The sequence below is a fragment of the Mobula hypostoma genome, chromosome 2 (assembly GCF_963921235.1).
Source record: "Mobula hypostoma chromosome 2, sMobHyp1.1, whole genome shotgun sequence".
NCBI lineage: Eukaryota > Metazoa > Chordata > Chondrichthyes > Myliobatiformes > Myliobatidae > Mobula > Mobula hypostoma.
This window is the reverse complement of record NC_086098.1, coordinates 193,033,303-193,060,459: the sequence shown is the minus strand read 5'-3', so window position 1 is coordinate 193,060,459 and position 27,157 is coordinate 193,033,303. Positions and strand designations below refer to the sequence as shown.

Here is a 27,157-nt window from a genome sequence, read left to right as displayed (position 1 = left end):
GTGCTGAAGTACAGTGGATTCCGGCTAACTGGGACACATAAGGACCAGTACATTTTGGCCCAATTAAGCAGCTGCCCCAATTAGCTGAAGTTTTATGGAAATAGTTAAAAAAAGGAATAAAAAAGACACTAGAGTATCAATTTATGTGTTTAAATGAAATACATAACAAATTGGAGCACTACTAATACAACTATAGTACTATAAAACTGTGTATTATCCCCTAATAGTCATCAGGGGAATTCATCCAGTAGATGCTGCTGTGTTCTTTTGATTATAAATGAACAAAATCAGCACAGACAGCCAGTGTAAACAGTGGACTTTCTTCATAGAATGTCATCAACATTTGCATCTTTCAAATACTCATTTTCATTGTAACATTCAAGATAATTTTCAATACCTTCAAACTCTTCATAGTTCCTAACTTAATTTAAGCAGTGAAGTTGTTTCATTTTCACTCCTGGCCATTTCTGGCATCTCCAAACTTGAATGCTTGAAACCGCAATGAGCACAACAGTTCAGAATTGTCTTACTGTGTATTTCTTCCCAACTATCAGTGACAGAAATCATTTGCTTTTTGAACACAAAACACACAACTGAAGCAATTTAAAAACTGTTTGCTCTAGTGCAGTGTCTAACGGCCACCCGAGTGCACATAACTGATGCTAGTTAGAAACTGTTTAGCCAGTTTCCTGCCCCAATTAAGCAGCACAGTGTCCCAAATGAACTAAGGGAATCCTGACCATTTTCTGGATTTTTTTTGTTCTTTAAGAATTATCCCAAATAAGCGCTTGTCCGATTAACCAATGGCCCAATGAACCAAAATCCACTGCACTTGGACATTCTAGTCTAGATTGCTCTCTCCTTCCCCACTGAAGTCATTCTGGAAATATTGTAATTCAAATCATTCAAATATGAATCTATGAAATATGCCATCTTTGCTCATTCATGTGATTATTCGTTATCTTAAATAGCACAGAAAACAATGCCACAAACAAGATTCCACTCCCATCCATCAACACCATAAGCAATACATCTCATTCCCTTGTTAGAATTATGTTATACAGAAGGTATTCTGAGAAAAGCATGAAGACAAATTTATACTTCAGGTGCCATCAATCAGCATTAAAGCACCATGGATTTTCAAAGGAATGTGAGCAGTTTTAACACCACTGAACACAAATGAAAGTTTAATAACCTTTTATCAGTATTACTGATTCAGAACTAAATCCTGGCATTGTTACCCTGCAATCATAGCAGGCAACAAAGAAAAGCCTATTTTATAATCTGTAGAAGGTCCTGATTTTATGATTGCAAAAGTGTCACAATCCACAACTTAGTACAAACTTCTGGAGTAACCAGAAGACCACAAGCAATTTACAAAACGACATTTCAGGCTGGAAATACTGTTCACTCTTTCAGTTAATAGCATAGTCACTGAACTATCTCATGAAGGGCTCTTTAGACAATCACATTGTCTGTTTACCTCACAAACTGTACTACAATTCTTCATTTGGACTAAAAAGGTCTGATTATTTGAGCAAGTTATCATGTTGTTAAGATCTTAAATACTTCCATTTTCATGGCCTCAATAGATATCACAATCTCATGTTACCTTTCATATTGTAACTACAATAAAAAGCACAATATTTCAGATTTTGTACAAGTTTATACTATTTGCCCTTTAATTGCAAGTTAATTATTGGCCCTCCATTTTGCTGAGTAGTAAGATTAATTTCTCGCATGCTGTTTGAACCTTCTACCATACGTTCAGTTTCCACTTCCACAAACCATGAACAAATTCTTAGAAACAAAACCTGAACTGATCTAATGCATCATTTCAAGTTCTTCAGCTGAAGTTATCTACATTATTGCCTTGAATTGAGCCATTCAGAGAGACTGTAGTCATCTCAGAACCTAGAAGCAAATTCACAAAGGCAACACATACCCTACACCAATAATTTGGCAGTACTTTCAGGTTGTGCTACACATAAAATTTTGCATTCTTCAGATCAGCCACAACACAGGTAACAATCAACATTTTGCTCAAACACAAAATGCAAAAAAATCCAATTGCATCAATAATCACCATTAATCCAGATAAAAATCACATGAAGTTGGATGAGCAAACGAAAGACATAGGAAATTACATAATTGAAATCAAACTCCTTATGCTACTGCAGCAACATCACTTCCTGAAAGGTCTAAAATTCCTCCAAAGATGCAAGAAACAGATTTTAAACAGGAACATCAATGAGGAACAAAGTAAAGGGTTCATCTCTGACAAGCAGTTGTTATAGTAACACAAAATCTTCATGCCCAAACTACAAACAAAGCAAAAATCATCTGCTTTTTCATTGATGTTAACAATTTTCATTCTGCTTTTAACATCTTATCAAATGATGATTTTCAATCCTTCAAAGTTGTGAATTTTTCTGAATGTAAAGCCTGCTTCCAAGCAAACACAAGTGCTTGTTGATATAATTTCAAGCCCAGCCTCTGAGAATGCATGGGTCACAGATTAGTTATTCCAGAATTCTTTGTTAACAGAAATATTACAGAAAAAAAAACTAACATGTTCTTTTCATACCCAGTTTATAAATGAATGTTGTCACCGGAGATGTGACAAATTGAAGGTTGGTATAATATTGAAAAGGGAGTATTTATAAAATTGAAATTGAGTATTTATTCATCTCATGAAAACCAAACTTTTAAAAAGTGAAAGGAAACCAAGGAATCTGTAACAGGACACAGTAAGTGCACAGGACAGATTCAAATTTGCGGTGAGCGATTCCTGCTCATCTTAAGGCAAGTTACAATACTTCTAGTTTTGACCAATCACAAGGAAGTGAAAAAGATGTTATTCTGGCATACCAATTCCTGCCAAGGGCAATAGAGTAAAATGGCCTGGACTGAGTCCAGAACAAAGGCCCTCAAGCCATGCAAACAGTCAAGTCAATAGCAACCAGGAACTTGGTTTGGCACATAATAAGTCAAAATAAGCAGCACTTAACTACTCAAGAAACATAAAAGACAATCAAAGCAGGGCATCAAAGGATGTAATTGTTGATTAGTGGCCTTTTTAGAGTAGAGTAATTGCTTTGTCTTTTAGAGTACATCCGAGGCACAATGAAACATATGGCTACCTAGTGGAGTATGATAATCTGATTGAAATTCTGCTAATGGAATCAGCATCAATCTATTGACATTTTAGTTGAAGAATCAAAAACAGGCACATACTCAAACATAAAAACGCTACCGATCAGATTATCATTATCAGATCAAATGATAAATCTTGACATTGAAGGATAACATCTGTAAAACCCAGAATAAATTATACAAAACTCTGAAAGATATTTGATCACATCTGGATAGTAACCATGAGCCTGAACTAGGTCAAACATTTACCATGCTGAAAGCCTGATTACGCCAACCTTTACGAACGAAGGTCAACAAAAAAAGTAGACAAGTAAAATATTGGATTATGCTTACAATATTTAAAAGCAAATCCTAATGTAGAATTGGACTGTCTCAACCAGCCACATGTCTGTCTCAGTTTGAAAATGAAGCTCGACTCTGCAGCATTGTGGAGTGGTCTGCTTGAACAGAAAATGTGAATTCAAAGTTTAAAGTGCATTTATCAAAGATTGTATGCAGTATACAACCTTGAAATTTGTCTGGTCAAGATGGCGCCTGCTTACAACGCTCCTTTGCTCAACATCTTCTGGATAGATCATGAAACCATATAGTTCACTTTTTTTTAATCATTCACATTTGTTTTTTTCTCATCTTGGATGTGATCCTGGAACTGTTGGAGCCTGTGGTTTGCTACTTGGAGATTGTTCAGGTGTTCCAGCCCTCTGCAGTCTCTGAGGGGATTCCGGAAGGCAGAGGTAGCATGTGCGAACTTCACAGCAGTCAGACTGCAGGATGGGCGCAAGCCGATGTTTGGCTCCATTTCACCAATTAAAGCACTGAGGGAGATTGAAGCATTGAGGCAAGTGCAGAGTGTGAGCACCAGCTGCCTGTCTTTTGATCACTCTGTACCGGAGAGGGGAGAGCCTGTCACTGTGCCTGGAAGAGTGTTGCCCAGGTTTTCAGTGTTTTGGATGTGGACTTGGACAAGAGTTTTTTTCAGTCTTGAAGTTTTTTTTATATTCTGTGTTTTTCACCAGATCTTTCTCGTTTTTCTTGTGCAGGCAGGGGGATTTGAGGGTCAATGTGCCTGTTCCACTTTGTTTGTTTTTTTTTGTGTGGGAGGAGGAAATCGGGGGATGATGTGCCTGTTCTGTTTTGTTCATTTTTTTGCACAGGAACAGTGATTTGGGGGTCGATCATCACGCTACCATTCTTTTCTTTCCTTTCCTGGTTTCATGGGCCAAATGGAGAAGAAAAATTTCAGAGTTGTATACTTTGATAATAAATGAACCTTCAAACCTTCTTGCAGGCAGCCACAAAACAAAGAAACGCCATACTGTTTAAAGGAAAACCCCACACAAGACCAAAGGTGTGAAAAAACAACTTTCACACAAAAAAACAAATAACACAAAAAAAACATCAAACTGCAGAATCCTCAAAAATGAGTCCACAGCCAGGAGCCACTGCAGCGAGTGAAGCTAGTCCAGCAGCCAATGGCCACTGAGTCACTCAGTTCAGCACTGTGTCGATGGCTGCAGACCACAGCCACGTATCCAGTTCTGCACCAAAGCACCTCAATCAAACCATGCAAATAATAAAGTTCAGCACTGAGGACGCTAGATTCAGGATCAGTTCCTGAGGATTGGCGAATGGCTAATGCTATCCCACTTTTTAAAGAAAGGTGGGAGGGAGAAAACAGAGAACTATTGCCCTGTTAGCCTAATGTCAGTAGTGGGGAAGATGTTAGAGTCCATTATTAAAGATGAAATAGCGGCATATCTTGATAGCAGTGATAAGATTGGGCCGCGCCAGCATGGATTTACCAAAGGCAAATCATGCTTGACTAATCTATTGGAGTTTTTCGAGGATGTAACCAGGAAGATAGACGCGGGAGATCCAGTGGATGTGGTGTACCTTGACTTACAGAAGGCATTTGATAAGGTACCACATAGGAGACTGGTGGGTAAAATCAGAGCTCATGGCATTGGGGGGAGGATATTGACATGGATAGAAAACTGGTTGGCAGATAGAAAGCAAGGGGTAGCAGTGAATGGGTGTTTCTCGGAATGGCAGGTGGTGACTAGTGGAGTGCCACAGGGCTCGGTATTGGGACCACAGCTGTTTACAATTTACGTCAATGATTTAGAGTAAGGCATTGTGAATAACATCAGCAAGTTTGCTGATGATACTAAGCTGGGTGGCAGTGTGACACGTGATGAGGATGTTAGGAGAATTCAAGGTGACTTGGATAGGCTGGGTGAGTGGGCAGAAACTTGGAAGATGGTGTTTAATGTGAATAAGTGTGAGACTATTCACTTTGGGAGCAAGAACAGGAAGGCAGATTATTATCTGAACGGTGTGGAGTTAGGTAAGTGAGAAATTCAAAGAGATCTAGGAGTACTTGTTCATCAGTCTCTGAAGGTGAATGAGCAAGTGCAGCAGGCAGTGAAGAAGGCTAATGGAATGTTAACCTTTATTACAAAGGGAACTGAGTACAAGAGCAAGGAAATCCCTTTGCATTTGTACAGGGCCCTGGTGAGACCAGACCTGGTGTATTGTGTGCAGTTTTGGTCTCCAGGGTTAAGGAAGGACATCCTGGCTGTGGAGGAGGTGCAGCGTAGGTTCACTAGGTTAATTCCTGGGATGTCCGGACTGTCTTACGCAGAGAAGTTAGAGAGACTGGGCTTGTACACGCTGGAATTAAAGAGATTGAGGGGGGATCTGATTGAGACATATAAGATTATTAAGGGATTGGACAAGATAGAGGCAGGAAATATGTTCCAGATGCTGGGAGAGTCCAGTACCAGAGGGCATGGTTTAAGAATAAGGGGTAGGTCATTTAGGACAGAGTTGAGGAGGAACTTCTTCTCCCAGAGTTGTGGAGGTGTGGAACGCGCTGCCTCAGAAGGCAGTGGAGGCCAATTCTCTGGATGCTTTCAAGAAGGAGCTAGATAGGTATCTTATGGATAGGGGAATCAAGGGTTATGGGGACAAGGCAGGAAGCGGGTATTAATAGTAGATGATCAGCCATGATCTCAGAATAGCGGTGCAGGGTCAAAGGGCCGAATGGTCTACTTCTGCACCTATTGTCTATTGTCTATAGACATTAAGCCACAGCTGAAAGTGAGTCCATATCCACAAGTTGCTGAAGCAATCCAACCTTGCAACATTGGACAAGTTTAAAAGTACCAACTTAATAAGATTGCTACCATTTAAACGTTTCCAAAAAGCTTAGATACAAAGAGAAATGAAGAACACATTTAGAAACATAGAAACATAGAAAATAGGTGCAGTAGGCCATTCGGCCCTTCGAGCCTGCACCGCCATTTATTATGATCATGGCTGATCATCCAACTCAGAACCCTGCACCAGCCTTCCCTCCATACCTCCTGATCCCCGTAGCCACAAGGGCCATTTATAACCAAGCCAAAGGGGAACTGGCCAAGGTTGAGTGGAAAGCAACATTAGCAGGAAGGATAACAGAGCAGCAATGGCTGGAGTATCTGTGAAAAATGAGGGAAGTGCAAGACAGATATATTCCAAATAAGAAGAAATTTTCGAATGGAAGAAGGACACTACTGTGGCTGACAAGTGAAGCTAGAGCCAAAGTAAAAGCAGAAGAGAGGGCACATAAAGAAACCTAAGCCAGTGGGAAGATAGAGGATTGGGAAGCTTTTAAAAACTTGCAGAAGGAAACTAAGAAGGTCACTAGTACGGGAAAGATGAATTATGAAAGGAAGCTGGTGACTAATATCAAAGAAGATACTAAAAGCTTTTTTAAGTATATAAAAGGTATAAGAGTTGAGGGTAGATATAGGACCAATAGAAAATAACGCTGGAGATATTGTAATGAGAGAGGCAGAGATGGCAGAGGAACTGAATATGTATTTTGCATCAATCTTCACAGTAGAAGACACCTGCACTATACGGGACATTCAAGAGTATCAGGGAAGTAATGTAAGTGCAGTGAAAATTACGACTGAGAAGGTGCTCAGGAAGCTTAATGGTCTGAGGGTGGATAAATCTCCTGGACCTGATGGAATGCACCCTCGGGTTCTGATGAAAGAAGCTGGAGAGATTGCCGAGGCATTAACAATGATCTTTCAAGAATCGATAGATTCTGGCATTGTACCGGATGATGGAAAATTGCAAATGTTGGTCTGCTATTTAAGAAGGGTGGGAGGCAGCAGAAAGGAAACCATAGACCTGTTAGCTTGACATCAGTGGTTAGGAAATTAGAAAGAACAGAGCGCATTGAAAACCTACAGCAAAATACAGGCCTTTTGGCCCACAATGCTGTGCTAAACATGTACCCACTTCAGAAATTACCTAGGGTTATCCATAGCCCTCTATTTTGCTAAGCTCCACGTACCTAAAGGATACCTTAAAAGTTGTTGGAATCGATTGTTAGGGATGAGATTATGGAGTACCTGGAGGCACATGACAAGATAGGCCAAACCCAGCATGGTTTCCTGAAAGGAAAATCTTGCCTGACTAACCTACTGCATTTTTTGAGGAAATTACAAGCAGGGTAGACAAAGAAGATGCAGTAGATGTGGAGTACTTGGATTTTCAGAAGGCCTTTGACAAGGTGTCACACATGAGGCTACTTAGCAAGATAAGAACCCATGGAATTAGACGAGTTACTAGCATGGGTGGAACATTGGTGGGAATAAAGGGATCCTATTCTGGCTGGCTGCCAGTTACCAGTGGAGTTCCACAAGAGTTGGTGTTGGGACCGCTGCTTTTTAACAATGTATATTAATGATTTGGACTATGGGATTAATGGATTTGTGGCTAAGTTTGCTGATGATAGGTGGGGGAGCGGGTAGCGTTGAGGAAACAGAGAGCCTGCAGAGAGACTTGGGCTACATCCACACTAGACTGGATAAATCTGTAACCGAAGCCTTTTCTCTTCGTTTTGACCCTCGTCCACACTGAAACAGCATTTTCCTCCCCCGAAAACAGAGCTTTTCAGAAACGCTCTCCAGAGTGAATAAATCTGAAAATGCCCAATATCCGGTGTAGTGTGTATGGGGTAACCGGCTATTTTTAAAACCGCTGTCATGACGCCGGAACAAATGGTGGCAGCAGTACAGCATTTCATTGTTTTCTTGAACACAACCTCCAACACCACAACAATATCTGACAATAGATGTGTAACAGCCTAATGTAACATTGCATGGAAATACAAGATAACACTGATGCAGACATGTTTTATACATTTAACAAGGTGCTTTATTAATGTATTGCTTGTGTAAACATTCAATAGATGCAATTGTCACTTTTGCCCAGTAACTCGTTTTATTGCACGTTAAATACAGCAAAATAATACACAAAGACATGGCAAAAGTAAAGGCAAACAAATGAGGTAACAGCAAATTTCACTTTTGCCCAGTAACAAGCCTTATTACATTTAGTTGTAGCTGTCGTTCCCTTCAGCAGTGAAGAGAGACCATGGCTGTAGGAAATGTTTCTGGACAAACACGCTTCAAGTATACCTTTTCCTCTTCGCTTGTTTTCCGTGTGTCCTGCACATGCCCAGTAGGAGGAGATTCACCCAAATATCCATTTTAATGTGGACAGAGGTATTTCTAAAAACTCCTCGTGTGGACGCCTGTTGTTCTTATGCGTAACTGGCATTTTCAAAATTATCCAGTCTAGTGTGGACGTAGTCTTAAATAGTTTAGGGTAATGGGCATAGAAGTGACAAATGAAATGCAATGTTGGAAAGTGTATGGTCATGCACTTTAGTGGAAGAAATAAACAAGCAGACCATTATTTAGATGGGGAGAGAATTCAAAATGCACAGACGCAAAGGAACTTGGGAGTCCTTGTACAGGATACCCGAAAGGTTAACCTCCAGGATGAGTCAGTGGTTAAGGCGGAGAATGTCATGTTGGCATTCATTTCTGGAGGTACAGAATACAAGAGTGGGGATGTGATGTTGAGGCTCTATAAAGCACTTGTGAGACCACACTTGGAGTATTGTGTGCCATTTTGGGCTCCTTATTTTAGAAATGATATAATGACATTGGAAAGCATTCAAAGAAGATTCACAAGAATGATTCGAGGAATGAAAGGGTTACCATACGAGGAACGTCTAGCAGCTCTTGGGCTGTATTCCCTGGAGTTCAGAATGAAGGGGGATCTCATAGAAACATACTGAATATTAAAAGGCTTGAACAGATTAGATATGGCAAAGTTATTTCCCACTGTGGGGGGGGGGGTCAAGGACAAAAGGGCATGACTTCAGGATTGAAGGATGTCCATTTAGAACAGAGATGCAGAGAAATTACTTTAGTCAGAGGGTGGTAAATCTGTGGAATTTGTTGCCACAAGTGGCTGTGGATGCCAAGTCATTGGGTGCATTTAAGGCAGAGACAGATAGATTCTTGATAAGCCAGGGCATCAAAGGTATGGGGAGAACATAGGGGAGTGGGGATGACTGGAAGAATTGGATCCGCCCGTGATTAAATGGCAGAGCAGACTCGATGGGCTGAATAGTCTACTTCTGCTCCAATATCTTATGGTCTTAATATTCACTATATTTTAAAATGAGCAAAATGAAAGCAAGCTGAAGTTATACCACTACTAATACTACTACTACTAACTACTACGTGGACTCAGGCCTAGGGGGAGTTATACCAACATGTGGGTATTTATGCAAAATTCACCATATACTTTGTTAAATAAGCCAATTCTGAAAACTTAAGGTACCTGAGGGCAACTGTACATTTAAATAGCACCTTTGTATTCCTGCAATGTCTCCGTATCAGTGTCATTCTGAGAGCAATATTTCCTGATACAGGCCCTTTGGCCCAATAAGCCCATGCCAACCACAATGTCCACTGAGTTAATCCAACTTTACAGCTAACATACGTAATCAATCACAGTTGTTATAAAGTTACTATGTGATAACTACCATGCAGGAATCTCTCAGTACAATGAATAATAATTAAGTGCTGAGTTTTATTTGTTGTTGGTACTGCCTGGAATGACAATGGGAGAATGCCCAATTTAAAGATTAAAACTGATTTTAAAATCTCATTCTCAATTGAGGTTTCCGAGAATACAGTACCTACTGAATGAAGTAATGTCCAGAAAAAAAACATTAGAATGGCAGCAAGGGGAGTGAAACATTTGTAAAAACACATGTAATTTTTTTTTGCCAAATCTGTCACCTTAAGCCAGTATTGCACCACACACAAAAAAATAAAAATACAAATCAGTTCCTCAATATCCATATTTTTGTGTCCTCCACCCTGTAAAATTTTAATGTCATTTTACTTGCAAGAATACAACTATATAAATCCAAGATATCACGCTCCACTGAACACCTAATGAGGCAGAGCTTCATTTAATTCTTGTTATCAACACAATGGTGAACACAGAAACACCATTTGGAGGGCTGAGGGAAAGAATAAAATCAAGTAGATTCAATTACCAAAGTCACTACTGATTTCGATGGTTCTGTCTGATATATGTAAACCACCAGGTTCTCACCTGATGTACAGCATTGGTACCCCTCCTCCAGCAGGTTTTAATTCAAAAATATCAGAAACAAGTTCTGAGCTACAAGAACTTGGTACACTATGAAAGGAGCTAAAGAACAGTATCAGAAGTTCAAAAAACACCAGAGATAAAAGGAGAGACTGAGACATACAAAGGGGTTTCTCCAAACTTAAAAGGTCTTCTCCCAAGGATTAGTAACAGGGAGGGTTGCAAGTGAACAACAAGGTCAATGCAAGAACTACAGCCCCTTCTACAGATGGGGAAAATAAGCGACTAAATTTGGATGCTTGCATGCAATTGTGCACCCATTCCCTTTTGTTTTGTATTTGCACAGTCTGTCGTCTTTTGCACATTATCATCTGGCAGTCTTTTTTGTGTAGGTAGTTTTCCATTGATTATATTGTGCTTCTTTGTTCTGCTGTGAATGCGTGCAAGGAAAAGATCCCCAAGTAAATGGTGACATACAGTGGTGGTAGAAAGTCTGTGAACCCTATAGAATTTTCTCTATTTCTGCATAAATATGACCTAAAATGAGATCAGATCTTCACACAGTCCTAAAACTAGATAGAGAGAAACCAATTAAATAAATAAATAAACATTATACCTGTTCATTTATTTATTGAAAAAAATGATCCAATATTACACATAGCTATTGGAAAAGTATGTGAACCTCTACAAAAGACATTTGGAATCAAGTGAGATTGGAGGTCTGGGTCGTAGAGGTACTCTGCCCTATAAAAAAGACACACAAAGACGGGTTACTGACAGAGCCTGCTCTCCTCAAGAAAGATCTGTTTATGTGCAAAAGGCATCAATCAAAACAATGTTCAGAGGACCTTAGAAGAAGAATTGTAGAGATGCATGAAGCTGGAAAGGGCTACAAAAGCATTTCTAAAGACCTGAGTGTTCATTATTCCACAGTAAGAAAAATAGTCTACAAATGGAGGAAGCTCGGTACTGTTACTAATCTCCCGAGGAGTGGGCATCCTGCAAAGATCACTCCAAGAGCACAAGATGCAATGCTGACGGAGGTGAAAAAGAACACAAGGGTAACCGCAAAAGACCTATAGAAATCTCTTGCACTTGAAAGTCTCTGTTAATGTGTCCACTATAAAAAAAACACTGAATAAGAATGTGTTCATGGAAGGACACCATAAAAAAAGACAATGCCATACATCTGAAGTTTGCAAAGACCACCTGGATGTTCCACACATTTCTGGGATAATATTCTGTGGACAGCTGAGAAAAAAGTTGAACTTTATAGCAGAAATGCACATCACTATGTCTGGAGGAAAAAGGGCACAGCACACCAACACCAAAACCTCATCCCAACTGTGAACCATGGTGGAAGGAGCATCATACATCAAAGTTGCTGGTGAACGCAGTAGGCCAAGCAGCATCTATAGGAAGAGGTGCAGTCGACGTTTCAGGCCAAGACCCTTCGTCAGGACGAAGGGTCCTGCTGCGTTCACCAGCAACTTTGATGTATGTTGCTTGAATTTCCAGCATCTGCAGAATTCCTGTTGTTTGTGGAAGGAGCATCGTGGTTAGGGGCTGCTTTGCTGCCTCAGGGCCTGGACAGCTTGCAATCATTGAGGAAACAATGAATTCAAAATTGTATCAAGACTTCTTACAGGAGAATGTCAGGGTAGCAGTCTGTCACCTGATGCTCAGTAGAAGTTGGATAATGCAACAAGACAATGATCTGAAAGACAAGAAAAATCAACAACAGAATTGTTTAAAAAGAAGAAAATTCACATTTTGGAATGGCCGAGTCAAAGTACCTTAATCCTATAAAAATGTTGTGAAAAGACTCGAAGCAAGCAGTTCATGCAAGGAAACCCACGAACATCCTAGAGTGGAAGCAGTTTTTTTTAAAAGGAGGAATGGCCGAGAATACACTCAAGCCGATGTGCAGGACTGATCAATGGTTACAGGAAACGTTTGACTGAAGTTATTGCGGTACAAGGGGATCACACCAGTTACTGAAAGCGAAGGTTCACATACTTTTTCCAACAAATACATGTAATATTGGACAATTTTTCCTCAATAAGTAAGTACAATGGTTTTCGTGTTATTTATTTAATTGGGTTCTCCTTACCTAGTTTTAGGACTTGCGTGATGATCTAATCACATTTTAGGTTATATTTATGCAGAAAGAGAGAAAATTCCACAGGGTTCAAAGTTTCTAGCACTACAATATACACACTTTGATAATAAATTTACTTTCAACTTTGAACTACAAGAGTTCTGCACCTGATGTATGAACGAACCCTAGACTCTCAATGCCATTCATATTTGTTCAGTTATGGCCTGAGATCCCTCAAAGTCATTTGGGATGTTGCATTTCTTCAAGGAAAGGGAGATTAGAACATCTCTACCATTTCACACGCATCTGCTCTCACCCCATCCTCCCGCCAACCCACGAGGAATAGGGTTCCCCTTGTCCTCACCTACCACCCCACCAGCCTCCGGGTCCATATTATTCTCCGTAACTTCCGCCACCTCCAACGGGATCCCACCACTAAGCACATCTTTCCCTCTCCCCCTCTCTCTGCTTTCCGCAGGGATCGCTCCCTACACGACTCCCTGGTCCATTCGTCCCCCCCCCCATCCCTCCCCACCGATCTCCTTCCCGGCACTTATCCTTGTAAGTGGAACAAGTGCTACACATGCCCTTACACTTGCTCCCTCACTACCATTCAGGGCCCCAGACAGTCCTTCCAGGTGAGGCGACACTTCACCTGAGTCGGCTGGGGTGATATACTGCGTCTGGTGCTCCCGATGCGGCCTTCTACATATTGGCGAGACCTGACGCAGACTGGGAAACCATTTCACTGAACACCTACACTCTGTCCGCCAGAGAAAGCAGGATCTCCCAGTGGCCACACATTTTAATTCCATGTCCCATTCCCATTCTGATATGTCTATCCACGGCCTCCTCGACTGTAAAGATGAAGCCACACTCAGGTTGGAGAACAACACCTTATATTCCATCTGGGTAGCCTCCAACCTAATGGCATGAACATTGACTTCTCTAACTTCCGTTACTGCCCCATCTCCCCCTCGTACCCCATCCTCTGGTCTTCCCCCTCCCCCTCCCATGATCCTCTCATATCCCTTTTGCCTATCACCTGTCCAGTTCTTGACTCAATCCCTCCCCCTCCTGTCTTCTCCTATCATTTTGGATCTCCCCCTCCCCCTCTCAAATCTCTTACTAGCTCTTCTTTCAGTTAGTCCTGACAAAGGGTCTCGGCCCGAAACGTCAACTGTACCTCTTCCTAGAGATGCTGCCTGGCCTGCTGTGTTCACTAGCAATTTTTATGTGTGTTGCTTAGAACATTTTCATGAATTTTGTTTTGAAAACGGTCAAAGTACATGAGTTGGAAACATGAATTAAAAACAAAAAATGCTGGGAACATTGTGCTGGGTCAATCCTATTCTCCATCCACTCTGACCTGTCTGAGCTCTCCACATGATGCCCAAAATAAGTATGTGGACAACACCTCACCTTCTAGGTGCATTCCAGTCTTGAAGTCAAATTCTACAACTCTCCACATCACAAACAACCATCTCTGTTGGAAGCCATCTGTCTCCATCTTTATCCATTCAAATGGCCTGACCTGCTGGGCAAGTCTGACTGCATTTTGCACTTCTTCATACTCAACTGCCTGTCTTCTCATTCTCCAAGTGCCCTAATCTCATATTTTTGTACCATATATTTCCTTCCAATTCTCTCCATTACCCTGGGCCGCTTCACTTACACAATGTATTTCAAAAACCCCAGTCTCAGCCTATGAATGCTATACCCTTTGTCCTATTCGCTCCTTCCATCTTCCCTGCAACTTGTTTTCTCTCATTCCTATGCAAGAGGTCTTCAACCTGAAATGCTAACTTGTATTCCATATTTCACAGGTGCTGTCAGATCTGATGAGTGCTACCAGCACCCTTTTTAAAATCCTTGAATTTTTTTCCTCTGCCCACTTGATAACCTCTTCCCGTATCAGTGGCCCAAATACCTATTATTTCTAGAATTTGGTTTCAGGCATGCAAATGATATGCCCTGTCTGAATTAGCTGGTTAAGCAAAACTAGGGCTTCACCTGTTGAGGATGTTGATCTGGGAGAGAACAAAAATATTGATTCACGTGTTTTTCTAGTGAACTTGAACAAAGTGGTATTTTCCAGTGTTGAGGCTAAGGTTCGAGCTAGTCAGTTCTCAGAAGCATATATGCAGAGCTTTAAGTATTGCCGTCCAGTAACACCCATCTACTAACACTCAAAACTTCATTACCATAACTTCATTATTTAAGGGATGTTGAATAAAGACACATACAGTATGTAGAGCTAGGTCATAGATTAGCCTATTCCCAGTGCATCACGGAAGAGGATCAATTGGCATCAATTCCTTGGTATGTTCTTACAAATGCAAAATCCACCTTCCCAATTGACACCGACTCTTCCCACACTCACACAGCTTATACCAAGCCAGAATGTCCAATAATATACCAAATTTAAAAATTCTTGATACAACTTTCCTTTTAAACTTATTGCATGGAAGTCTTCCATATATATCTTTGTGTTTTGGGGCTCTAAGATGCATATATTAGATTGGTTTTTAATGAATGGCAAGTGACACAATAAGTTGTGTTTTAGCATTATTTTATAATATTTTAAGAAAAATATTTAATTATGCACCAACATACTACAGAAGACCATTATTGCTCTCAATACCTATTTAACAGTGTTCCTTCTTATAACTTATTGAATCCTTAATCCCAAGAATATAATACAAAGGCAATGAACCTTCTGTCACTTTTAAGAAATCTTTTTGTAAATCAATGGCAACTGAGTAAACTCCAAGGCTGACTGTGAATCACTGGATGAATTAAATAAACGTATTTCCACATTGCCATAACACGTTCTTACTATATCTTAATTTGAAAGTATGCAGTATCAGAAATCATAGATCTAGTTGTCCAATTATCGTCTCTTCCCACCTGTGATAAAATAAGCACTTGCTACAATCTCTAGATTGCATGTACTTTACATACAGATACCCCTGCACCTCATGTCACTTCATGCACATACAATCAATATATATGAGTTAATCTTGTGTAGACACAGTCACAATTTATATCTGTTGTTTTTTTTAAAAGGTTTATTCTGTCTAGTTACGCTGCATCGGAACCAAAGTAAAAGTTATTTTGTTCTCCTTTGCACTTGTGTACTGAACAATGACAATAAAAAAAATCTTGAATCTTGAATTTTCAATGTGAAGTTCCAGCAACATTTGAACTTCCCTTTCACTATTGTCCTTTGCCATCAGGTACAATTCCAACAAATCTCCATGTCCACAAAGGTAATATCATCAAGCTGGCATAGCAGCCAATCACATTCAAGAACCTGTGTACATACATCTATTGATGCTTCTGGACACATCTTCAGTGATGTTCCTGGAATCATCGGGTGTTTCGGGTCTTTCAACATCATACAACCTCCTCCAGGTGACCCAGCCGGGGTTGATCAGACCCCAGCTTGTGTCCAGATGGCTAGCTACTTATGACTCCATGGCTCCCCTCTTTTGAGCCACAGCCATCTTGAGGTTCTCTCTGCTGCATCAGTGGTACTGCGGATGGCTCTCCTCTTCCTCTCTCCCTCGATGCCCAAAATGCTGAAGGCTCTAACTAAAGAACGGGCTATGAATCCCCTACAACCAACCTCCACTGGGAGACACCTCGCTCTCCATCCAGCCTGCTGACAGTTGCTGACCAGTCCTGCATACTTGGAGAGCTTCCTTTCAAAGGCCTCCTCCAAGCTATCTTCCCATGGGACTGTCAGCTCCAGCAGCACCACTTGCTTAGTAGACTCAGACACTAGGACAATGTCTGGTCGCAGGGTGGTGGCTGTGATATGGTTGGAGAACTTCAGCTGCCCTTCGAGGTATTCCAAAAATAAAAAGTGACTGAATTTTTGAACAAATTAAACACTAGAACCAAGGATTTTATTTTTTAAATACTCTGCATAAACGGCATGAATAGCAATTTCTCCTTCTGGTAAAAAAAAATCCCTCCTCATCTCCTCTTCTTTTATTTCCCCACTCTGGCACTTTATCTCTTCTCACCTGCCTATCACATCTGCCCAGGTCATTTCCTCCTTCCCTCTCTCCCATGGTCTGCTGTCTTCTCCTATCGGATTCCTTCCTCTCCAGCCCTTTATCCTTCCTACCACCTGGCTTCACCCATCACCTCCTTTCCCTACCCCCCACCTTTCCTTTCCAGACCTGAAGGAGGGCCTAAACCTGAAACATCAATGGTTTATTCATTTCCATAGATGCTGCCTGACTACTGAGTTCCTCCAGCATTTTCTGTGTGTTGCTTTGGATTTCCAGCATCTACAGAATTTCTCATGTTTAGAAATTATGCTAAGCCATGTTGATTTACTTATTTTTAAAGTGGGAAATTGCTTGGTGTGGGAGGATCAGTAACATTATCTGAATTCCAGTGATTAATGTACTTCACATCACTATCAATTACATGGTGTACTGCTGGCAAATACTGCTTCACTATTATCTAGGCCAATAGTAATCATTGAAGATATTACTCTTAAAAACATTGCTAAATAAAGTTACCCCCAATTTGAGCCAGTACCAATAAAAATAAGCACTTTTTTGTAAGATTAAGATTCACAAAATAAATAGCAAAGATCATTTATAATCATGAACTGCTCCCAGCTGCAGTGTCTCATGCATGATGAACTCCGCTGCTGTTTCAGGAGATGGAATTAGTTTAAACAGAATTACAAACCTTAGAATAGTGCTAATATTAATAAATGGAAGTTCAGAATACCCATTCTTAAAGTAAATCTATACTTCATGGTGCAGTGTGCAGCTTCTTCCCAATTGTCTTTTTGGCTTGTGTACCAAAAGAAATTAAGTTATTGTACACTCATGCCCAAATCTCACCAGTTTGTTCAGTCTCCTCTGAGAACTAGTTTCACTTCAAGTTACTCATGCCTTTTGATTGTGTTCATTTCCCTCCTGGAACTGGAAATAGCATTTCCTATTAATTCATCCTAAAACCATGCAGTACATACAGATGATCGGACACCAGATGCTGCAGCTTTAACGTGCCATGGGAGAGGTAGAGTGAGCAGCTGCACTTGTATATTCCCCTTGAATTCTTCCACAACACATCAGCAGGAACGAGTCGAAACCTTATTGAGTAGTTTGTTGGCCTGCAATTGCCATATCACCTTTTTCTTCCATAAATCTCCGCACCCCGCCAAAGAATAGCATGTACTTTTATAATGCAAATTAAAGAAAAACAAACTTATAAAAACAAAAAAAAGGGGGAAAAAAATCACAATTTTGGTACTAGTACGACATTATAAAAATAAGAAATTTTGAAAGGACATTTATAACCTTATCACTAGTGAATAGCAATTCAATTCCTTTTGAACTGCCATCATTGCTAAATAGGCAATATGTCAACAGATACAGTTGAAGTCAGAAGTTAACATACACCTTAGCCAAATACATTTAAACTCAGCTTTTCACAATTCCTGAAATTTAATTCTAGAAAACATTCCCTCTCTTAGGTCAGTTAGGATCACTATTTTAAGAATGTGAAATGTCAGAGTAATAGCAGAGAGAATGATTTATTTCAGCTTTTATTTCTTTCATCACTTTCTCAGTGGTTCAGAAGTTTACATACACTTTGTTAGTATTTGGTAGCATTGCCTTTAAATTGTTTAACTTAGGTCAAACATTTTGGGTAGCCTTCCACAAACTTCTCACAGTAAGTTGCTGGAATTTTGGTCCATTCCTCCAAACAGAACTGGTGTGACTGAGTCAGGTTTGTAGGCCTCCTTGCTCGCACATGCTTTTTCAGTTCTGCCCACAAATTTTCTATTGGATTGAGGTCAGGGCTTTGCGATGGCCACTCCAGTACCTTGACTTTGTTGTCCTTAAGCAATTTTGCCACAACTTTTGGAGGTATGCTTAGGGTGATTGTCCATTTGGAAGACCTATTTGCGACTGAGCTTTAACTTCCTGGTTGATGTCTTGAGATGTTGCTTCAATATATCCACATAATTTTCCTTCCTCATGATGCCACCTATTTTGTCCCTCCTGCAGCAAAGCACTCCCACAACATGGTGCTGCCACCCCCATGCTTCACGGTTGGGATGGTGTTCTTCGGCTTGCAAACTTCACCCTTTTTCCTCCAAACATAACAATGGTCATTATGGCCAAACAGTTCAATTTTTGTTTCATCAGACCAGAGGACATTTCTTCAAAAAGTAAGATATTTGTCCCCATGTGCACTCGCAAACTGTAGTCTGGCTTTTTATGGCGGTTTTGGAGCAGCGGCTTCTTCCTTGCTGAGCAGCCTTTCAGGTTATGTCGATATAGGACTCGTTTTACTGTGGATATAGATACTTGTCTACCTGTTTCCTCCAGCATCTTCACAAGGTCCTTTGTTGTTGTTCTGGGATTGATTTGCACTCCTTGCACCAAAGTACGTTCATCTCCAGGAGACAGAATGCGTCTCCTTCCTGAGCGGTATGACAGCTGCGTGGTCCCATGGTGTTTATACTTGCGTACTATTGTTTGTACAGATGAACGTGGTACCTTCAGGCATTTGGAAATTGCTCCCAAGGATGAACCAGACTTAACATCATTTTCTGACCTCAATCTGACAGAAAATTTGTGGGAAGAACTGAAAAAGCATGTGCGAGCAAGGAGGCCTACAAACCTGACTCAGTTACACCAGTTCTGTCTGGAGGAATGGAACAAAATTTCAGCAACTTAATGTGAGAAGCTTGTGGAAGGCTACCCAAAACGTTTGACCCAAGTTAAACAATTTAAAGGCAATGCTACCAAATACTAACAAAGTGTATGTAAACTTCTGACCCACTGGGAAAGTGAGGAAAGAAATAAAGGCTGAAATAAATCATTCTCTCTACTATTATTCTGACATTTCACATTCCTAAAATAAAGTAGTGATCCTAACTGACTTAAGACAGGGAATGTTTTCTAGGATTAAATGTCAGGAATTGTGAAAAACTGAGTTTAAATGTATTTGGCTAAGGTATATGTAAACTTCTGACTTCGACTGTACAAGCAAAACAAAGATCTACAAACTGTTGTATGGATAGTCAGTTCATCAGCTTTGGTGGTTCTGGCAAAGGGATTCATGTCATTAACCCATGGAGCGCATAACATTGCACAAGTCTTTTATTTTATTTCAATCGCGACTATATTTCATTCAGAGTCTGAGGAGATTTGGTTAGTCATCAAATACACTCGCAAATTTCTGCAGATGTACTGTGGAGAGGATTCTAACTGGCTGCATCACTGTCTGGTATTGGGGGTGGGGGGGGGGATTGAAATAAGCTCCATCATGAGCACTAGCATCTGTAGTATCCAGGACATCTTCAAAGAATGATGCCTCAAAAAGGCAGCGTCCATCATTAAGGACCCCGATCACTCAGGTCATGCCTTGTTCTCGTTACTACCATCAGGAAGGAGATATAGGAGGCTGAAGGCACGAAATCAATGATTCAGGAACAGCTTCTTCCCTTCTGCCATCAGATTTCTGAATGGACATTGAAACTATGAACACTACTTCACTGCTTTTTTAAATTTCTATTTTTGCACCACTTATTTAACTTTTTCTCTATTATTTCGCATTGTACTGCTGCCACAATAGTTAACAAATTCCACAATATATGCCAGTGATATTAAACCGGATTCTTTCAATCTTTTTGGGACAATGTGTCTCTCTCAAAACTACATTTTAAGCCAAAAAGGAATTTGCAATGTGTCCCTCAATCATGTACATCGTAGAACTTTCTCATAATTTATACACAAGATTTCACACTCTAGGTAATGCAAGAGATTAGCTTTTCCAATGATCAAAGTAGCTGACAGACTTCAACTTTCAACTTTCTCTGTCCACTTGTTAAATTCTAAATGTTTTAGAGCTAATTACAGTGGATAAAATTGTACTGCAGTTGCTCTGCAACAAGTGACAGAATACTGACCTTATTAAAGAAATGCCAACTCTTATGTTTGTGGCTCATGGATACACTTCTATTATTGCCTCCAAAGATTTGAATTTGAAAGCATTTTATGCATTCATAGCAAATAGTTTCTGCTACTAAGCAGAACATTTGTGCAGATGTTGTTCTATTTCTCACAAAAACAGCTGAAACATGTTTAATTTAAATAGCATATTAAGCAAGCTACCATCAACTTCCCTGACAAGCAAACATGGGATCAGGGATGACTCGTTTCCATGCTGGTTCTGTGGATTTTAATGTGTTGAACAGGTCAATGTGGGATCTGTAGTTTCTGCAACATGTGAGCAGGAGGTAACAAGGGAATTCAGGAGGTGGTGCATTTATTCCGTAGTCTATGCAGTGTTTTGTATTCTCCTGACAAAAGGACTGGAAGTCCTCGTTGCCATACCAAATGTTCCTTTTCCACTTTGAGCAATCGTGGAGAAGAAATTCACACAACGTAGCGGAAGCATTACTTTCTCCTTATCCCTTCCCTGCACCCAACCCCTCTCCTCCACTCCCACCCAAAGGCTTTAAAAACATCTTTATATTATTAAATCATTTCCTCTGACAAACTGTGACAGAGCTTGGAGCTGAATGACTATTTCAAGAGTCTAGTCTCAGGCATGTCAACAACATACTATGCCCACTGGAGCAGACAGTTTAACAAGTGCCTTTTGGTGCTGCACGTGTTGACCTCAGATTAATTCTCCTTTCTTCGAAGGCTTTGGGACAGAATAATGATGAATTTCTAACCAGCTCTCATTCATTTGATGACAATTTAAACATCAGTTTTTCCTCCAATCATCTAAAAGTGGAGCCAATGTATTCAAGGTATCTCAGCACCATCTCCTCAGGAGTAATTATGATGGGTAATAAGCGTTGCACTTAAATTTTGCTTTTTTGTATTCTTCCTAATTTGATACGAATCCCGAAATATCACATTACATATACATTAATGATCTGGATGATGGGATGGTAAATTGGATTAGTAAGTATGCAGATGATACTAAGATAGGTGGAGTTGTGGATAATGAAGCAGGTTTTCAAAGCTTACAAAGAGATTTAGGCCAGATAGAAGAGTGGGCTGAAAGATGGCAGATGGAGTTTAATACTGATAAGTGTGAGGTGCTACATTTTGGTAGGACTAATCAAAATAGGACATACATGGTAAATGGTAGGGCACTGAGGAATGCAGTAGAACAGAGTGATCTAAGAATAATGGTGCATAGTTCCCTGAAGGTGGAATCTCATGTGGATAAGGTGGTGAAGAAAGCTTTTGGTATGCTGGCCTTTATAAACCAGAGCATTGAGTATAGGAGTTGGGATGTAATGTTAAAATTGTACAAGGCATTGGTGAGGCCAAATTTGGAGTAAAGTGTACAGTTCTGGTTGCCAAATTATAGAAAAGATGTCAACAAAATAGAAAGAGTACAGAGGAGATTTACTGGAATGTTACCTGGGTTCCAGCACCTAAGTTACAGAGAAAGGTTGAACAAGTTAGGTCTTTATTCTTTGAAGTGTAGAAGGTTGAGGGGGGACTTGATAGAGGTATTTAAAATTATGAGGGGGATAGATAGAGTTGACGTGGATAGGCTTTTTCCATTGAGAGTAGGGGAGATTCAAACAAGAGGACATGAGTTGAGAGTTAAGGGGCACAAGTTTAGAGGTAACACGAGGGGCAACTTCTTTACTCAGAGAGCGGTAGCTGTGTGGAACGAACTTTCAGTAGAAGTAGTAGAGGCAGGTTCGATTTTGTCATTTAAGAAAAAATTGGATAGGTATATGGACAGGAAAGGAATGGAGGGTTATGGGCTGAGTGCAAGTAGATGGGACTAGGTGAGAGTAAATGTTCGGCACGGACTAGAAGGGCCGAGATGGCCTGCTTCCGTGCTGTTATGGTTATATTAATGCGCATGATTAGAACCTGGCATCTGAAGAACTGCAGATTCAATTTTAATTCGTAAATCCCTGAATCTGACAAGATTTCAATCTGGGGGAAAAACTATCAACTGCAGGGTCCAGGTTTTGAGAGTCAGTCAGAAATTTGGAAACAAAAGACAAAGATTGATGCAAGCTTAATAATAACCTTCAGATTAATTAATAACGATGTGCAACACTGAAACTGATAAGCAGAAGAAATAAAGTTGTTTTGATTTGATTTGCTACATCTGTGCAACTTCTGGCCATGAAAATCTACTCTCCTGTAAAGTTTCATTTATTATTTCATTCAAATAACTTCAATTAGCATAAAGCATAGCTGATCGTATGACTTTCATTTACACTTCGTACAGCACAGTTCTGTCTTGTGATTTCTTTGTAACTTGAGCAGTTCACGAATTGGAAATGCAACTGCAAATAGTGTTCCCACCTGGCAAAAGGTGGCTGCAGACCCCAAAACAGCTAGCAAATGTGCCGGTCCCCTAAACACTCCATTGTATGTACTTGTGTACATAACTTGGGCAACCGTAAGTCAGAGTAAAACTGTATATGGATCTCCAATGATAATGCCCATAACAACTCAGACATTTCTAAATGTTAGTAGAACTGCAAGATGAGAAGTGTTGGGAAATTATACTTCTTACAGTAACACCAATTCAGAAACTGTTAACATCCTGGCACATTTCTATGGTGTTTCTTTATCTTTGAAGTGTAACGACGTCGAAGGTAAACTTAGAAATGAATCAAAGAAAATGTGCTGCAAAAAGTTGTACACAACCCAAGTATTTTATGAATGGTGGACCACAATAAGATTCCAATCTCCTCAGGAACTGAAGCTTCACCAATCCAGTTTGAACAGGTAGTTGTCTGAGAACAACTTAATTTCTAACTTAATGGATAAAATCTGTTCATGAATTACAGCTACTAATAATGCAAAACAGAAGGTTAGCATGGATGTAAAGGACACTATGGTTTACATTTTTGATATTTGAAACTGTTTAATCATTGTTTATTTTTAAAAAAACCTAGTTTACACCACACAGCGTTTTACATTGCTAAAACCTGATGTCTGCATTGTCTGAATTACACCTTACCACATGCAACCACTAGTTCATATCTGCATCGATGGAATTGTCTACTTTTGTTGAAAATCTGAGCAGATCTAGTGGAGGATCAGAAAAAAGGGAAAGCTCAAAATCTGACTACATAAAAATGTGATGGGTTATATTGCTAGGCTAGAACCATCTCAAGCACTATATTTACAGAAAATAACCTCTGACTGAAGAGTGAGAGAGCAGATTTAACTAGGTTCATTGGACCAATACTCCTTGAACACATGGTAAAATACTGTTTCTGATCAGCTCAGGGCTGACTTAGTACTTTTCAATTATTAATTTAGTGAAAGGTAATTTAGCAGTTATAGTAGATCATCCAGTCCACAATTTTTACTGAGCATTTATGTGACTAACAGTAGCACTTATCCAATGCTCCTGCCCTTTACCATGATTAGAAGTGAAATATTATCTTTTACCTTATTAAATTACTGTTTGAATTATCATCCCTGAAAACTGACCATTTTTTATTAAAACTGGAAAAAGTCATGTCAACTGAGGAAAAGAAAAATTGCCAGACTGTGTGTCAGGGCTGCAGCTAGATAAACCATAATTTGTCTAGTTAATAGTGAGTCAGCTTGTGTATCCAACATCCATGGTCAAGATGTGTCATAACCGTTCGGCTTAAACACTGAAAACCTAGAGCCACTATTTTCCATCAGCATGAAAATTTCCATTAACCTTGCTACTGATATCAGCCTTTCTTCAACCCAATCAAGCCAAATGCAATACAAGAATTGGCGAAATTTTACAATTGCATTTGACATCCCATCTTTGGTCTGTGCCTAGATGTCAACAGTGCCCAGTCCAATGAGAAAAGTCAAATGTGGCACTCGATTGTAACCTGCTGGCTTCCTGGCCTCATGACCTCTGCCCCCCACAATATTCAGCATTGCAAAACGTTGCGCATTATCAATGGCACAGTAAGAATCTTATAAATGACAAATTGGTGCAGAACCAACTGGGAAATGCTGGCACATGCATCCTGAACTGCATCAAATTTACTGGCTACTCTCTGTTGGAACTTTGCTAAGTGTGAATAGCTCTGGACTCCTGAGGACAGACCTAGGACACAAACTTCCTATAAATTCCCCAGTTCTTACACTAAGTAACATCTGCTGAACCTGGGCCAAGTTAGCCACTGCAGGAAAAATGGGTCCATTTATTTTAATGGAAATGAACTGAGAAAAATAGCACTCAAAATCCTCAAAAGTTATCATGGTTGGGTAGGCATGCGAGCATGAATGAGTTGACTATCAAAATTTTCCTCATTTGTTGATTGGCCTGGCTTGGTGGCATTATGCCATGCAAGACCCCTTTCACCACAAAACCTCAGTATTTAGAATTAGGGTGCATTCAGGCAGCAAGTCAACATCAACAGATCTGAAAGAATAAGTTTGCACTTGTGTCAGAACAAGTTTGAACATGTCCTGCCTTATTATTTCTAATCTAGTTTTACCGTCATCACATTTCCATGGTGACAGAGTGAATATTGAAGTTATTTCAGAAATTCCAATAAAAGGAAACCTGCAGCTTCCTTCGGCAGCTAGCTGCTTGCAATTTAACTCAGTTTTATCAAAAACAAATACACAAAATGTGGAAGCCTTTTCCAACCATGCAAGTTGTAATTTCATTGCCAGAAAAGTAATTTCCTTCGCTATCTGCAAATAACAAACTGCACAGAAGTCCTTGGAAGTGATTTGAAATCTATCAGATTTTTCAGGAAATTAAATGCTAAACAATGGACATTCAAAGTAGTAATAACTACACAAAAGCAAAATCTTCTAAAATTTGTTATACTTCAAAGACTTTCCAGCAACATTTGATAAAATGTAACAGTTCCTCGCTTTGTCAGAATACAATTGGTCTTTATAAGCTTGCCTAGGTTCAGAGTCTGAAACTGGAGGTCCTCACTGGGGTTTCAGAGGCAAAGAGGGTCAGCAAATTCAAATTCCTCATCATTTCAGAGGATATGTCCTGGGCCTAGCATTTAAGTGCAAATACGAAGAAAGCATGGCAGCACCTCTACTTCTTTAAAAGTTTGCAAAGATTTAGCATAGCATATAAAATTTTGACAAGTATGCTGGAGAATATATTGACTGGTTGCATCATAGCGTGGTATGAATGCATCTATGCCCTTGAAAGTAAAATACTACAAAAAGTAGTGGATACAATCCAGGTAAAGCTCTCCTCACCATTGAGCACATCTACATGGAGCACTGTCACAGGAAAGCAGCATCCATCATTAAGGACCTGCACCACCCATGTCATGCTCTCTCCTTGCTGCTGTCATCAGAAAGGTAGTACAGGAGGTTCAGGACTCACACCACCAGATTCAGGGACAGTTATTATCCATCAGCCATCAGGCTCTTGAACCAATCCTTCACTTGCCCTATCACTGAGCTGTTCCCACAACACTTTCAATGACTCTTCATCTCATGTTTTCAATATTCATTGTTTGTTTATTATAAGTTTTTTTTCTGTATTGCAGTTTGTCATGTTTTGCACATTAGTTGTTTGCCCATCCTGTTGGGTACAGTCTTTCATTGATCATACTAAGTTTCTTAGATTTACTGCGTGTGCATGCAGGAGGAGAATCTTGTGGTTGTATATGGTGATGTATACAGCTGCAAGAAAGTTTGTGAACCCTTTGCAAATATCTGGTTTTCTGCATTAATTACTCATAAAATGTGGTCTGATCTTCATCTAAGTCACAATATTAGACAAACACAATCCGCTTAAACTAATAACAGACAAACAATTGTGTACTGCTTCTCATCAATACAGAGTACGCTATTTAAACAATCACAGTCTAGGTTTAAAAAAGTACGCGAACCTCTGGGGTACTGCCTTCTACAAAAGCTATTTGGAGTCAGGTGTCCAATCAATGGGATGAGATTGGACGTCTGGGTTGTAGAGGTGCCCTGCCCTATAAAAAAGACACACAAAGTCAGGTTACTGACAGAGCCTGCACTTCTCAAGAAAGATCTGTTCATGTGCACCATATCTCAATCAAAACAACTTTCACAGGACCTCAGAAGAATTGTAGAGATGAATGAAGCTGGAAAAGGCATTTCTGAGTGTTCATCAGTCCACAGTAAGAGAAACTGTCTTCAAATGGAGGAAACTCAGTACAATTGCTAATCTCCCTAGAAGTGGGCATCCTACAAAAATTACATCAAGAGCACAGCATGCAATAATGAAGGAGGTGAAAAAGAACACAAGGGTAACAGCAAAAGACCTACAGAAATCTCCAGAACTTGCTCAAGTCTCTGTTCATATGTCCACTATAAGAAAAACATTGAACAAGAATGGTGTTCATGGAAGGCCACCATACAGTAAGCTATTGCTCTCCCAAAAAAGAACCATCACTGCAAATCTCAAGTTTGT

At 40.0% G+C, this 27,157-nt stretch overlaps 1 protein-coding gene across 7 annotated transcripts in view; it reads right to left on the bottom strand.

Moving 5' to 3' along the window:
* plagl2 (pleiomorphic adenoma gene-like 2) overlaps nt 1–27,157 on the bottom strand; it is a 131,052-nt gene that overhangs the window by 41,251 nt on the left and 62,644 nt on the right. The window contains exon 1 of one of the 7 annotated variants that reach the window (XM_063041322.1): nt 2,087–2,117. The exons of the other annotated variants lie outside the window; for them this stretch is intronic. The gene's annotated coding sequence lies outside the window, so the exon portion shown is untranslated. Of the gene's footprint in view, nt 1–2,086; nt 2,118–27,157 lie in introns of those variants that run through there. 7 annotated transcript variants of the gene reach the window in all.